The sequence below is a fragment of the Argopecten irradians genome, chromosome 8 (genome assembly GCF_041381155.1).
Source record: "Argopecten irradians isolate NY chromosome 8, Ai_NY, whole genome shotgun sequence".
NCBI classification, from domain to species: domain Eukaryota; kingdom Metazoa; phylum Mollusca; class Bivalvia; order Pectinida; family Pectinidae; genus Argopecten; species Argopecten irradians.
In genome coordinates, this window is record NC_091141.1 from 34538292 (window position 1) to 34553938 (window position 15647).

Genomic DNA, 15647 nt, shown 5'->3' on the forward strand with positions numbered 1-15647 from the left:
TTTTTGTTTTTTTGTTGTTGTTATTATTTTAAATAAAAAATCCCTCTGTGACGACTCGATCATATTCTCCATGTATCAATTTATATACTTGGATCATGTCTCCTTTGTGTTTTAGTGTAGGTAACTTCAGGATCCTCAGTCTGTTTCCATTTCTTAGATCTTTTATTTCCGGTGTTTATTTTGTTACTCTTCTTTATATCTCGTTTAATTGTGTTTGTAAGTACGTGTTCCATATGTAGGCGTATTCCAAATGTGGTCTGAAAGTGCTTTATATAATAGACAGAATATTTGATTATCTAAATAATTGTAGATTCTCCGGATAGTTCCCATTATTCTACATTTTTTTATTTGCTTTATTGACGGCATAATGAATATTTTCCCTGGGGGCTGTTAATTGTAAGTTGTTATTCAAAGATCCCTTTTTTCGAGACCTGTATTATTCCTTCCAAAGTGATTTTAAATAAATGTAGGGCCATTTTATTTGGATTCTGCCCTAGGTATAGAACTTTACATTTGTCAGGATGAAATTTTTAAAGCCATCGATCAGACCATTTTTGGAGTTGATTTAGATCCTCCGGTAGATTTGTGTTTTTGTTATAGTTAAAATTTGAAACTAATCCGATTCAGATTTTTTTCCTCGACGTTTATTTCAGTGATATGAATGTCACATGTAATTACTGAAAACAAAGATCTGTCGTAGACATTATAGCCATGAAAACAGTGTATATTCGATAGCCATATAGGGATTGAATGTGTTTTAAAATTTCTAATTTTCATAGCGGTTATGAATAGCAGAAACTATCTACATATCCCGTGGAGCGCGTTAACACTCATCGGAAGATATGTAGATAGCTTCTGCTATTCACAGCCGCTATAAAAATTAGAAAAATACATTCAATCCATATATTTATATTAGAATAATTTCTGAAAATAAAAATTATTGCATTAATACATTATATTTAAAATTATGACACCTTTATACGACGAGAAACGAGATTAATGGAACAGCTGGATGCAAAAGTCGTTCCACAACGTCGCATTTTCGAGCTTCTGCCTTCCGGTCGACCTTTTTTGCAAATATATTCTTAGTACACCACGTAGGATTCAAACTCATATTGATAGATTGTGGCTCCCTGAATGTAAAAAATACCGCGGAAGTTCATACTTTTTATAGACTTCTATTTCATTACCGCATAATTAGTACGATAGATACTGAGCAAGACAAGTCGTCACGATTCTTACCTTCACGCGCAGGAGAGCTAATCAAGGTTGACAAAACAGATGGATAATAACGCTTGATTTCATTCCCAATTGTCTTAAAATGTTTCCAAGTTAAACCCTCTTATCATATATGTGTACAAGGCTCCGTATCTCAAATGTCAAAAATGCATCAGTGTCTGAGAAGTATAATCAGGGTTTCTATACCTTATTATATAAATGATGATTACTGCAAATCACAAGCAGATTTATGCCAATTATCTGAATTTAAGGGGATCAACAAACTGCCATGTCATTAATGGGACATATTTTGCCAATGTGTGGGCAAACAATAAACATTTGGCCTACCACTACATTGTATTGATTTTATAATTGTATACGCAGGCTCAAATAATAAGAAAAAACAAAGGTTGTAAACTAACAAAAGTGATAGCATTTCTACATCTATATTTGAATGGACATACATTTCTTTTAAAAAGAACAAACGTTGCAAACAACTACATTTCCGACCGTGTTAGTTTTTACGTCAATGCTAGTTAGTGGAAAGGTTTTTTGTTGTAGATATCGATTACGTGATTTTCTCGATTGTTTTTATTATTATTTCATAAAACAAAAACGTTACTGGGTTTGAAGCCCTGGGTTCAATAGTCCGTTCAATTACCTGTCCTCGTTATTACCTGAGTTGAAAGTTTTTGTTGTAGATCAATTATGCCTGCAGATACATGTAGGGCGTAACAGTCTACCTGCTGTCCCTATTGTATGGTCGTAAAAGGCGACTAAATTTAGCATATTATATATTCCTTCTTCTTAACTTACTTTCTGCAACCTAGCTATTTTGCATTCCCTATTACAGAACTTTTCATGAAAAAAGTCATAGCATGAATTGAACATATCTTGAAAATGCATGACTTATGTAGTAAAAAAATGTCGTTATCGGATACTTTTGGCACATTACTTTAGATCCCCTCGGATCTTGTCGTGCAATTTCAATCAATGTTTCCGAAGAGTTCAATTGAAATGTTCGTTCAAACGTTTTACACGATTCGATATGAAAACAAATGTTGATGTCCTGTCCATGAACCAGGTTTCTCATCTCTGTTTACCAGAAGATCACGATATCTTGACACGGGGGTTAAATTTTGCATTTACTAGGAATGGAATAATAGGATTATTCACACGCTATGTTAAAAAGGCTGTTTGATTACATTTTGTTAATATTAATTTAGTATGATCCTGAGGTTGTGCTAGCATTGAAAAACAATAGGTACCGATCCCCTAATAAATAAATCTGTTTAATGGTTCAAATCCGCGAACAACGTTTTAAAGTCATTTTAAAGTCAAATGGTATTGATCGCGTATGATATTTTCCAAATGTTTGTCGAGTTTTTAAATAACGCATTTTAAGCCTCACTCCCCTGTCATTACGGTATTATGATCGGGTTCCTGGGGTTATTGTGTGTCATCTTCGTCAAGTTTGGGTTACAGCGAATAGGATCTTAAATTAATGTTAACGAGAACAGTTCTGAACAAGGAGATGGAAAAGTAACGAGTTAACACAAAGATAGGAAATTAATAAACAACAACCAACATGATGCATAACGGGGTCTGAATATGATAATTTATAGTAACATTTTTTTTATAATAAAAATATTTAAAACAAACAAGTTTTGAATCGATATTTCACTTGAATGAATAAATTTAATAGTAATAATTTCTTATAAATGTGGAATGATTTAAAAAAAAATCTATGTATACAAAAATTATATTTTGTTTAATAAATTATACAGCTGACCATAATGTTTGTTATTTGAAATAATGCGAAATAAAATTTCGTCTTTGTATATGGCAGAGTTACCACTCTTGTGGTTAGGTATCCATTGTGACGTCATTATTTTGTGGGTGCAATCACGTCGTTTTATCCGAAAAGTATGACGTTACGCTCGCAAACACTTGATGTCACAATCAATATCTACCTGTAAGGGAAGATAACTCTGTAATATGCAAATATAGAATAACATTGATGGCCGGAGTTATCTTTTGTATAGGTCATTAATCATTCTGCGCCCAAACTAATAACGCAAAATCATGATAATTATAACGAAACAAATAAATTGTGAAAGAAGCATGTAAGAAGAAATCGTTGTCGCTGATTTAGAATATTTATTAATTACCATTTTCCCGTTTACTATTTCATAACCCTTTTAAAGTCTGAAGACCAAAATTTGACTTACAATTTTAGTATTGTGTACTTTTTATGACCAGTCTACGTTGAAGAATTTATTACTCGATCCAAAAATGATCATTCTTTTGTTACATATTTCTTTATTGAAACCGTTGTAGGTGGTTACTGTGAAAAGATTTATGATAATTTGATTAAAAACAGAGGCTACCTAGGTCATTTGGTTGATTTTACGTACTAAATCCTCCTCATTGAAAGGCAGTGAAAAGATAAGCAGTTACATTTTATTGGATGCCATATCTTCTGATATATTGTGGAAATAATGAGACATTTTATGTGAAGTTTTAATCGCGCTGATAAGTTTCAATTTATTTCTGATAATTCTGGCAGTATTCTACTTATAGCAATGATTTTGGTTTCTCTCCATACTTCACTCTCATAAATCTTATAATTTAAAACGTTTCATTAAAAACGTCTTGCACATTGATCATACCAATATTTTAATTCGGACAGCAATTTAAGAGTGTCCTGAAAGAACAATGACCCTTAACTTCTTTAGAAACAACAGCCGATGTATAGGGATTATCTGCAGACATTATTTGTTTTCAGTGAACATATTACCCGCCAGACATTAACGTTCATTAAAACTAAAGCCTCTCGGTGACATGCTTCTATAAGATAGCGCTATTAAAAGGACTGGAGTTCCATTTTTAATATTATTATTAAAAGAATAAACACGAATATACTACAGCCTCCCAAAACATTCATCCACACACTGCACACATATTTTACACGTGTCCTTAAATGATTCTGTCTGTTCACGTAGACTGTCCCTTCCATGACATCATACATTTGTCTCTTCGCTATCCAGATCCCGGTTAACGTTCTGACATTTGTATCTGAGCAAAATTTGAGTGTTTTCTTGACGTGTACCGATATATAATTGAAGTCACATGAAAATATTATGAAGATCCCCGTTTAAAATAAAATCCTATTATCTCAATTTACCAGACCACTTTGTGACAGTGTTATAAGGGGAGACAACTGTACATACACTCTACTTAAGGATTAAAGTCTCTTTCTATATATATTTCACTGCAACATTGTTGCGCTAAAATACTAAAATACTTCTTATAATAATACTGTAAAATTCTTTATGTAGCCATTTTTGTGATTGGACGAGTTCATCCTTGCACTAAGCTATTCAGGATATTGATTTTGCTCAAATGAAAAGACGGCGCTAAAATGAATATACTGTAATAAAATCGGGGAAATGTTGTTTTTATCTTGTCGAGTTGTTTGATATTGTAAATGACATGTCAATATTTACTTTACATGGAACTTATGTCAGTAGTGAATATATATGCTAAATAGAAGATTTATTGAAATAAACATTTTTGATAAACAACTTTGCCTATGTTCCACCAAGGCACCCCCCTCTAATAACTATTTTAACCTAAATATGCACAATAGATTGGTACACGATAACGAAAAACGATAACGTAGAATTTTGTATTGTTTCGTCACTGCTCTATGTGATTTATTACAATGTATATATACGAACCTTTTTGTACTGACTTCAGATAAACGAATCCTATTAAAATTATTGTATTGTGGCTTCCAATCAAAAGAAGCCGACAAGAAAACTGACTTAATTTAGCATCTTATCCTTTCTTTCTTTCTTCCTTCTTTATTTTGATCTTCCTAACATCTCTCTTGACACCACCTCACTTTTGGTCTTCTGTTGAGTGATCGCTCCTGGAGGAAGGCTTTAGGTTGTCCCCTGGCCGAGACATACCATAGTGTATAAAATGTCTCCTCCTGCTTAGCGCTCAGCATAAAGGTACAAAATGGTAGTATCAGCCCTGCAGGTAGGGCGTTAGAATTGTGCCTGCTGCCCCTATTGCATGATCGTAAAAGGCGACTTAATTTAGGATCTTATCTTTTCTCTTCTTACTAACTGACTTTATGTTTCCTAATGCCTCCCTTGGCACCACCTCACTTTTGGACTTGAGTTGAGCGATGGCCCCTGTGAGGAAGGCTCTGGGTACTGTCCCCTGGCCGAGACACACCAAAGTCTATAATAATGGTAGTTTCTGCTCCAGCTTAGCGCTCAGCAAACAGGGAGTGGGACGACTGGTTCCCCCGTTGTCAGCATAATGTGACAGGATGGGGTGTGTAGCTTAAGACCTCCGGCAGCATGCCTCAGTGATATAGCACTATAAATGGGCAATAGTTCCTCTATACAAGAAGACACAACACGATTATACTGCAGTCGCCCAAAAAACGCACCAGACACTTCACACACGATACTCACAGCATACATATGATGGTCGTCCTTACATGACTCTGGCTGTTCATAGGACGTTCTTTCATCTAACAAACAGTCAGCAAATGACACCTAATTGAAATAATCAAGTAAATTTATTATTCAGTATATTATGTAAATATACATAATCAGAGGAATTATATTACAATATTTTAGCTCTAAAAAGGATGAGTCGGTGAGATGACATCCACAATATGCAGAGTAAGGACGGCGGTAAACAAACAATAATCCATCCTATTGTGTAAATATTCATATAATCATTCTTATTATATGCCAGTTCTACGGTCCTTAACCTAAACTTGGTCGTGTTGTTAATCCGAATGTTGATATTGCGTTGTTTTTTATATCATGATAAATGTATGATTTCGTCAATGGATTAAATGGCAGAAGTAATAATGCGATATGATTTGAAAGTGTCAAATTAAAGTTCATTGACAGTAATATAGCACTGCTTTGTTCATGGTTTATCACTTATTTAACTACCAGTCGAGTACAACTATGTCAGTTCATAATACATCATGTCAATAAACGTGATTTTGAGGATTGGATACTCCAAAATGCTTAGTCATCTTCAACTTCTATAGGGAATCGGAGCAGTATATATATTTATATAATTTCTTGGATGGCCATGGACCATGATACATATAAACTTTTTCGTGTAGAAAAGATAGTAATTGAAATAAATAAAAACAATAAAACGCAGACATTGCCACTTTCACAGACGACTTTTGGGACTCCTGAAAACACCTAGAAACGCAGAAATACCTTGAGAGAAATACACTCTTCTACAGGGATATTCAGTAAATCTCGCATTTTCATGCGTATCGGCATATTCACGCGACTTTATTTTTTTTATTTTTTTTCTCAATATTACTCACATGTTTGTACACAAAAGCCTCAAATGAAGAGATAAGTTTAAGTGTAAAAATATTTTCCGAGTTCATACTTTCATACACGTATTTACTCCCAAGAACATTTAAATCAGTGTTTATTAATAAAATATAAATCAAAATTGTTCGCTGAACATGTCCCTTTGCTTTTAAGATTGGTACTAGGGTATTTGCACTTAACTATATGATGATAAACCAAATAGCCATGATCTTAAAGGGGGACAGTCTGATGTTCAACTACAACTTGTAACTTTATATTTATTTTTTAGAGAATCTATGTATTGGGATAAATTTGGAATTTCACTATAACCGATTTTTATAAAAATTTCTAGACCATTTTTTTTTCTTATTAGGATGAATGTATTTTCGCAAATAGCCAGATAGATTCATTAATAACGAAAATGCGTATAACAGAGATAGCGTGAACCAAGCATGGGTATTAAAATCTTAACTTCAATACATAACTACATATCAAAATAGTTGGAACGATCCATTAATATTAAATCAAAACGGACAACAATTTACTGTAATCAAACTTCTTCCCGCAGCTTACTGTTCACTATTAAGACTTTTATAACGCACTTTCGCTTTAACACATTTTGGAGGAGATTAATTTTCAGTATATCTATTTTAGGCCAGTTGACACCAATTCCCCGTTCATCGTCGACCGTCTTGCTCCTGTGCCGTCCGCCTTTCGTAAACTTCTCATTCAAACGACTTCTTCTCAAAAGGCCCAGGGTACTGATATTTGGCCGGTAGCATTCTGGGATAAAGGGCTTCATTCAAAGTCACAGGAATCAAATAGGCTACAATCTTTAACGATTGACAGTGTATATCAGTTAAACTATAATATGTTGTATTTCATCAATAGTCAAATTACCTTTATAGAGGCCCATTGGGCCTCTTGCTCTTACATATACCTGCATGTTTAAAGAAAGAAAAAAACAGTAATTGTTTTCAGATGCTCCACCGGCGACAGAGCATAAACGATATTTATCAAATTGACATTAATTAGTGTTTAATTTACACAAAAATAATATGAAATAATTTATTTTGCTCTTGGTGCAAACGCAATTGATAATTCATGCCATATAACACATGGACAAAGTGTCACGGATTATGGGATGCAATTAAAAAAAAAATCTTGAAGTAAAATTAGAAGCTCAAACTTTTTAATGGTGGTAATGGTGTAAAGTAAGTTACTTTTGTAAGTTAAGCAAAATACTGAATCGTCTGCTCCTGGTTTCGATAGCGAAAAATGCCATTTGTCAGCGTTGGAGCATCAGTGTCAGTTGATCAGTTCGGCCTACTTTTCTTTGAAACACATTCATCATATAGTATATTGATGTCAAGAATCAGAAATACGAAACATGTCAATAACCAGAAAAGTTGATCATGGAAATTCAAGCCATCTACACAGCTTAATCAGAAAATACTAATCTGAAACCAATAAACGCTGTACCAGTAATGAGAACTGTCAAGAGGATATTAATACACGAATATCAAATAACATATTTAGCTTGTATCCCAGAACGAATATTTGTATGTTATATGTATTTTTAGCGTTTTTACATATCATAAGAAACATTCAATGTTAACGAAGGTAGTCAGGTTTATCGTACGCCAGTATGTGTATGGTCTCAAAAGGAAAATCATTCATTCCGTAGTACTTAAGTAGGTCATTGTAGTGGATTGGGTGTTCACAATCTGTATTATTATACCCCACTTTCATTTAGGATGTTCTGATTGGATTAAACTTGACCACTAGACCTTGAATAAGTTATATATGTCCCCGCAATTGGAAGGCGAGGGAAAAACCCCGAGAGAAATAATCCCCAAGGGAAATAACCCCTGGGAAATAACCCTTTGAAAGCTCCGCACGTGACCGACAGTTGACGTCATCTGCAACGTCAAGCAAGAGCCCGACGAATTTAGCAATGTTGGGAAATATCTTCGTGAGTTCTTTTACCAGAGATGTTTTTCTTTTAATTTTGTTCGGTATGATAAAATAATTATGTCCCTTCGCCCTCTAGAAAATAACTCTTTCCAAGGAGACAATTCTAGATGTGTCCTTCCACAAAGGTCCATTCCCCCTCATCAAAATATAGTATATACATTTCACATTACCAGAAATGAATAACTTATTCTGATATATCTGATGTCGAATTCTTATTTAAAAACAAAATTCTGATATATTTTATTGAAAAAATGTGTTGGGAAATAACAGGGTTATTTTTTTTATTATTAATATTTGATATTACTATTCTTATTATCTTAAATTATTAAATATGCGCCATCGCCGACAGAGCATAAACGGTACCCATCATTTGACTAATGTTTAACAGTCTATATATAAGTCCAATTAACACAAATACACATATTAAATAACTTATTTTGCATTTGATACATGCGCAATCAGTACCTCATTCCATATAGGGTATAGTGCCATGGAATATTTTCGGGACGCAATTTAATATTTTTGGTATTTTTTCCTTGAAGTAAAATAAGAATCTCAAACTTTTCAATAGTGGTAATGGTGTAAAGTAAGTGACTTTTGTATCTGAAGAAACATAATTATTCCGCTGCTCCTGTATTGGATTGAAAAATATACAATTTTTGTAACGGTGTAGCATCTTCAGAATATAAAATTGTAAAATAATCGTAAAGACGAAAACCTAAAAACTATTTCTACTTGCACTACTTAAAGCCATGTACGAAAAAATGACCAGTTTATACAGATGACGATTTAATTGTTCAATAAGAATTGATCATATAGGGATTGGATTACGCTTTTATGTTAACCATGCTTGTATGGAGCAATTCCTCTAAGAATATATTCAATATGAGGCGCGTAACGCGCCCCATAGAATATATTCTTAGAGGAATTGCTCCATACAAACATAGTTAACATAAAAGCGAAATCCAATCCCTATATTTACACTAACACAACTTTTTGTTTATATTTTATGCAATAAAATCGTCATTTGAAAGTGATGTAATTATTCAATAGAAGTCGGTCAAAAGTGGGAGGAGCTTACTCAATTGAACAGCGAATGATGACTCTTTACGTAAGATAAAATTATTCTCATCCGCGACGACAAAAAAGTTCAATATTTTAGTGTAAAATTAACATGATAAACGAAGTCAATTTCAGAGATAATTTTATTTAATAAGATAAGACCTTTAAATAGATATTCAATTTTGCTAAAAGTCAATATATAGCGTAATAACGTAAAGTATTTGTACTCGGCCACATGTGTGAACTCGGTGACCGTTATTTGTGCAGCGAGGCGAAGCTGACGCACGCTTACACACTGGAGTTTGCCGAAGTTGTCAAAACACCAGTGTTCAAGTAGCTCAAAGTGTTTGAGATTATCGTCTGACTTGACGATATTACATCCTTGGGAGCCATATGATTATATAATCTACGCTTAGATCCATCGCCATCGATAGATGGAACAACTTCACTTGTGTTCGATGGATACAATGTATTTGTGGTGACGCATAGCTGTCAACACGTGGATCGGTGCATGTTTTATAATAGATCTACAGTACACACGATTAAATTCTCAAAGAACAAAGACAAGAGGATATGTTTATAACTGACCTCTGTCAGAGGGTCTCACGCCCGTCCACCCCAAAGACTCGATCGTAGGACGAACACAGACACACTACAGAGGTAATGTTTACATTTGACATCCAACATTTTTAACAAAAATGAAAGCACTGCACGTCGCCCCGGTTGGGTTGTTTCACGTTTCTTTATACATTGGTAATTTTAAAAAAATGTTGGTATCATATATAAATATAATATATATATATATTGTTTACATTTTTCCAAAATTCTATGAAAAACAATATACACGTAATGTTGTGTCAAAATGTAAACAATGCCATGTGTTTCTTTTTAAAAAAGTAGCCCCTTTACGTTGCATAGAACATTTTCATACGCAAGTTCAAAGTTCAATGTTACCATGCAGTTATGGTAAACAAAATCGGCTAGTACTTGCGTATAGTAAACAAGCCAACCAAGTGTAAATATAAGAAAATACAACAAAATATATCATCACAATTCACATGCTATATGTTAAGGATTCTACCTACTATTAAATATACTCTTTTAAAAGGATAGATATTTTTTAAAGAGAATAGCTCTATAGACAAGTGCCAAAATTGATAAAATGTGCTTAGTTTTACTATAAGTGAAACAAACTATGATTAATAATTTTCGGATATATGTGTATATAAATATGTAAGCAAATTGTATTAAAAGTGGTCCATATGGTACTTGTTGTACCTGCTGAATTGCTGAATTGGTTATGCCATGCTTCTATAAGCTATGTTTATAAAAAATTACATTTGTATTTTTGAACACTTCAAGGAATGTTTTTGCAATTACGCATTGATATCTTTGATTTTGTTTTATTTATTTCATAGGAATATGGAAAGAAAATTTGTACACAAACTTTTGTGAGAATTCGCGTACGCATAAAAAAGTATTAAAGTGGAGATTCTTGAAGCCGATCTAAATACAAAATGTACGTTGTTAGTAGTTTGTCCCCCTACACACACCTATCACTGCTCCAACTCTATATATCATTATAATTAGGGATTTTCATTCAGGATGGAAATCCCTATTGTTATTGTTCTGTTTTAGGGATTTCCATTCAGGATGGAAATCCCTAATGTTTTCGTTCTGTTTTTTCTTCATATTATTATTCTTATTTTTTCCACAAAACCTTCTTAACACTTTTGCTCACTAACGGAACAAGTTACGAGATCAACTTTGGACACGTTATGTACGTACACGAGTTCGAGTTCTTGAAACGTACGCTCGATTTTGGACGATAACGTTCAAGGTCAAGGTCACAGACGTAAAAAACTACTTTTTCGAACGAATTTTAAACGCTCATAATTTCATAACCGTACGCTACACAACATGTACGTTTCGTTCTTATGGTATATCGCGCACTGCACGTTTTTTTCTCATTACATGTTATCAGAAATTATGTCAAATTCACGAGTTCGCTAAGGTCTCAAATGAGGTCAAACAAAGGTCAAAAATGAACTTTAACATAGAAATCGAAATTTTAGTTTTTATTTGTCCTTGCCCGAGACGTTTCACCGCCTTTAAACCTGTATATACAGTCTTGATTTTTCGTACCTGTGTTGTATAAACTTTGTCTTCAAAATTAATGAATTTCAAGGGGCTATATAGAAAAATGGCGGAAATATAGCTCTCCAAATATGGCAATTTGTTTGGTTTCTTTATTTTTTCCCGTAATTTGTGAGCTCGTAGGGCTTTTCTCATTTAATGTAGGGTGTTGTTTTTTGCAAATATAGACATTGGCGTATTATCTGTACAGGGTTTTAATTTCAAGGTCATGGATTTGAAAATGGCGTAAATATAGTCCTTCGAATATGTCATTTCGTTCAATTTTTAACGGAAATTTTGAGATTTCCGATAAAAATGTTCTGAAGATTGGATATGAAAGAGCATGTTCTCAGACACATATAATGACTAATTTCAAGGTCATATGATTTAAAATGGCGGAGATATAACACTTCAATTTTCCTTTCGGCGATTTTATTTTGTGCGTTGGATGTTGCTTATCATGTAGTTGTACGAATGTGATGAGATTGCATTATGTGGCCAAAGGGAGATAATCGTCACTCTAATTGTACGAGTTATTCCCCATCGGTCGAAGATCTTCATAAGAAAGGAGAATGAACGTGGAGTTGAAACCGAACATATGTGTTTTTTGTTGTGAAGAATCAAGAAATGTAGAGCGAGTTCCGCAACCCAACCTCACGTCCATGACACAGCTGTAGTTTGGTAAAAGGCTTCAAGTACTACAAGATAGGTTATTCGGAATCTTTTTGTATAGAAGATAAAAAGGTGCAAGAGAGGTGGGGCCAAAGAGTCAAATTAAAATAACGATTAAAAAATTATCAAAAAGATCTTATTATTACTTATATCAATACCTGGGTGGGAATGCCGTGTTTTGATCGCAATCAAATCTAGTTTCAGTTGTCTTTGTGGCAGCTTGAGTCCAGTTACAACATTATTTTCATAATCATAATATCAATGCATATAATCTAGTTTTGAGACATCCAGATAAGATGAAATAAGTTTTAATGTTCATTAATTTCCGACCGGATTTTTCTCTAAATCAACGCATCTACAATGTCTCCATGTCGAGAGAACATCTAATTCAGTGTTTCGCAGCATTCTCTCGTTGTTTTTGGATAGAGGTATGAGCAAATATGCCGATCAGAAAGTCAGTTATGGTATCAGAAAACATATTATATAAACATTTCAATTATGTATGTTTAAAAAGTGTTCAAATTTAGTTGGTATCATGTTATAAAACAATTCCTCTCATACCTACACGTGTAATACTGGCTGGTCTAGGGCAATACACTCATGGCGCCTGAAGCGTTATTGCATGGCTACCGTGCAATAAAGCCTCGTGACGTCTCAGCGTCAACAAACTTGCTACTTTCTCGCTGCAATTTTGACATTTTTTTTCAGAAATTATGCTGTATCTACATTAAAAGATACAAACAATAGAATTTGCGTTGAAAATATCACGCATTTATCATGTATGGAGGAACATTTTTTTCGAATTCATTTCAAAATGGCAGAAAGTTGTAGTAGTAAAATTGCAATTAAACGTCGAAGTATGAGAGAAAAATACTCTTTCATACGTGGATAAGAAGGATAGGGATATTCTACCCTCGAGATCACAAAATGTTGTAAAACCCTCGGCAATCCTCGGGTTTTACAACATTTTGTGACCCTCGGGTAAAATATCCCTATCCTTTATATCCACATATGAAAGTTCCAAACACGTTTACAACGAACTATCCCCGTCATAGTTCCTATGTATAATATATATACAACTTACGGCGACTGATGTGTCCAAAAAGACGAAGGTTTGCTAATTATTGAGCATCAATTGCGACTATTCGTGTTTTATATTTCGTCTTTTCGCTTCGAAAACAAAAACACGAGATACAGAAATGGTTATTTTTCGACTTTACGAAATTGCACAAAGCAGCCACTGTAACAACGAACTGTGCTTATTATGAAAAGACTGTGTTGGTTTCGTTATGACCATGTTTTACTGTTCTCGGTTATTCAACAGGTTACCATATTTTAACGACATTGAGTGCACGTTTTGAAAAAATTCAAAAGCAAGAGAGATTGGTAACTCCGCCATTTTTACGATCGGCAGATGTATCTCTGTATGTGTCTAAGGGTTTTCCCCTATTCTCTAAAATAGTAAAGAGGGTACCTTTGACATGCTCATATAGTTCAATAATTCTCAGATAGTGTGTGTAAATCTTTGATACGAAAAAATAATGTTTTAACAAATATGGCGACAAAAGAATTCACTTCCGGCTTTGAATGTCTGATTTTCGAAAAACTAGGTAAAACTGCTTATTTTTTTGCTTTCAAAAATAATATTCAAACTTTAATAGGAACAACTGGTCATATCAGACCTTGAGATAATGTCTAAGCTTCATAACCATGCATCGTTAAAAGAATACGTTTAAAAATGGGTAGCCAACGGAAAATGCTTATAAGCCGAGGGTCCCTCTGTCGTTAGCAATGACAAAGAAGTTTTCAATCTCTATGTATATGTTTCTGCAAATACACACACCTTGCATTGCTTGCTTGGCTTAACAAATGAAAAGGAGAGTTCCGTAAAAGGGAAGTAACTAAAGATTGGGTATACTAATGGGAGAACTAAAAACGAACAGCTTACATTTGATAACCCACCTTAATCAATAATTCGACTAAATTCATGTAATTGAGCGATACTTTGACGTCGGTTTAACACAAGGACATATTGTGGGAGTTTCTGTTAATGTTCCTAAAACGTATCGGGAATGGTTAATATCAATAAAACTGTATCACTATTTTAGGGCTATCAACCACCAAACGTACTGACCACGTGTATAGTATTCCCACGCAGCGAGCACCGTATTTGAATTACATTAATTTAAGTTGATGGCCTACGATGCAGTAAATTTATCGATGGCCTTCGATATAGAGTCTGGCGTTATAATTGCTAACAATTAATGTTTATTTTTTAGTCCCCTGCTGCTGCTGCCGGTGAAATCGGAGGGGAATGCAGTGTTTAAAATTGGTTCCCGTCTGTCTGTTTGTCTCGATTGGGTTTCTAGATGACAACTTGCGAATGAATCAATGGAATTTGATCAAACTACACACAATGGTAGCATATGGGAAAATACAGCTTTGGATGGAATTTAGGGTCAAATGGTCAAATATAAAAGTCTCTATTACTAAAAATAGATTTTTACTAAAATATTAGTTTCCAGACGATAACTTGAGTATTCATGGACGGATTTTGATTGAACTTCACACAATGGTAGTATATGCGAGAATACAGCTTGGGATCTTATTTGGAGTCAAAAGGTAAACAAACAAAGGTCACTGTTACTAAAATAGATTATTGCAAAAAGATTAGTTTCCGGACGATAACTTGAAAACACGTCAACATACTTTGTCCAAACTTCATACAATGACAACATAGGAGTTAACACAGCTTTACATTGGGGTTAAAGGTCAACTACAAAGGTCACCATTCCTAAAAATAGATTGGGGTACTCGTGTTTTCCTATCAGGATCATATAACATACAAAATCGAGCGAGGAAGGCTTATCTTGGAGTAAATAAATATACGTCAAATGTTGGAGTTCGTGAAGATTTTGGATGGAAATACGGGTGTCAGCATAACAACACCATGGAAGTTTTTTGGAGACTTGTACTGTTTTGTTATACGTACTGTTAATACGGGTAGACTTCTACTTAGGGAGTATATATGATCTTCCAGGAGAGGAAATTCTTGGGAAGCGAGAGTCCGTAAACTAAGGAAAAACCAATGTATTAAATATTGTCGATAACCGAACATCGGAAGAATGCAAATTGTAAAAAATGTCTACCGTATTAACAGGAATGACGAAACCGTATGGTTCAGCAAATTGTGAAGCGAAAACA